An 818-nucleotide genomic window follows, 5' to 3' on the forward strand; every position below is an offset into this window, starting at 1 on the left:
GCTCGTTCAAGTCAGAGCCAGATTGGTAGCGATTTGGCTTTCCCCTGCAGATGGGAAGAGGTCAGGCTGGTTTTCTGGGAGGGGAAATAAAAGCCACCCTTACCCAAATAGTTGCTTGGTTTTCACATGGCCCGGGAAGAAGAAAAGCCTGCAATCAAAGTGCTGGTTTCTGGCAGAATTGCTTTGGAAAGGGACAACGTGGTCCTGGGACACCTCAAAGGGAGAAGGTGGTTGGAGAGTATCGCTGTGAGAGAAATGCTTTAACCTGGGGTACTCTGCAAACTCTGGTTTCTATACATCTTTATGGCCTCACTCTTATCTCCAGTGCTGGAGAGTGGGGCTTGACATCTTCCTCATAGTCTTCTGCCAGCTATGTGTGGCCCACTGCCTTCATTAACTGGTCAGAAGGCACTCAGAGTGCTAAAGGCACTGCCTAGTTATTGGCTATCATGCCAACTTTGGGTTGCTGGTTTCACGCCCCTTGGGAAGGTCTAACTTCAGAGATGAGATCAATCAGAAAGACAAACCAGGTTCTATCCTCCCAGGCAGAAGTATTCTCTGGGTATTAATACTTCTTCTCTCTGAACTGTTGTTGTTGTTGGACACATGATGGGAGGGAGATTAATCCTGCATGTTCTCTGTTTCTTTTGAGGATCCCCATTTCTACATGCTTATGAATCATTGGATTTTGGCAATAATGTGGCTCCTTCAATGTGAGCCCTGCAATGATATAACAGAGGGTGGGTTGCTTGCTGGGGCAACAGTGGCACAGCTAACCTCAAGGTGGCTGCAGTTTCCCTACTAACTTTGGGCTGGAT

Source organism: Coturnix japonica, chromosome 3 (assembly GCF_054131305.1).
Source record: "Coturnix japonica strain WE chromosome 3, WE-NBRP24, whole genome shotgun sequence".
Classification (NCBI taxonomy): Eukaryota; Metazoa; Chordata; class Aves; order Galliformes; family Phasianidae; genus Coturnix; species Coturnix japonica.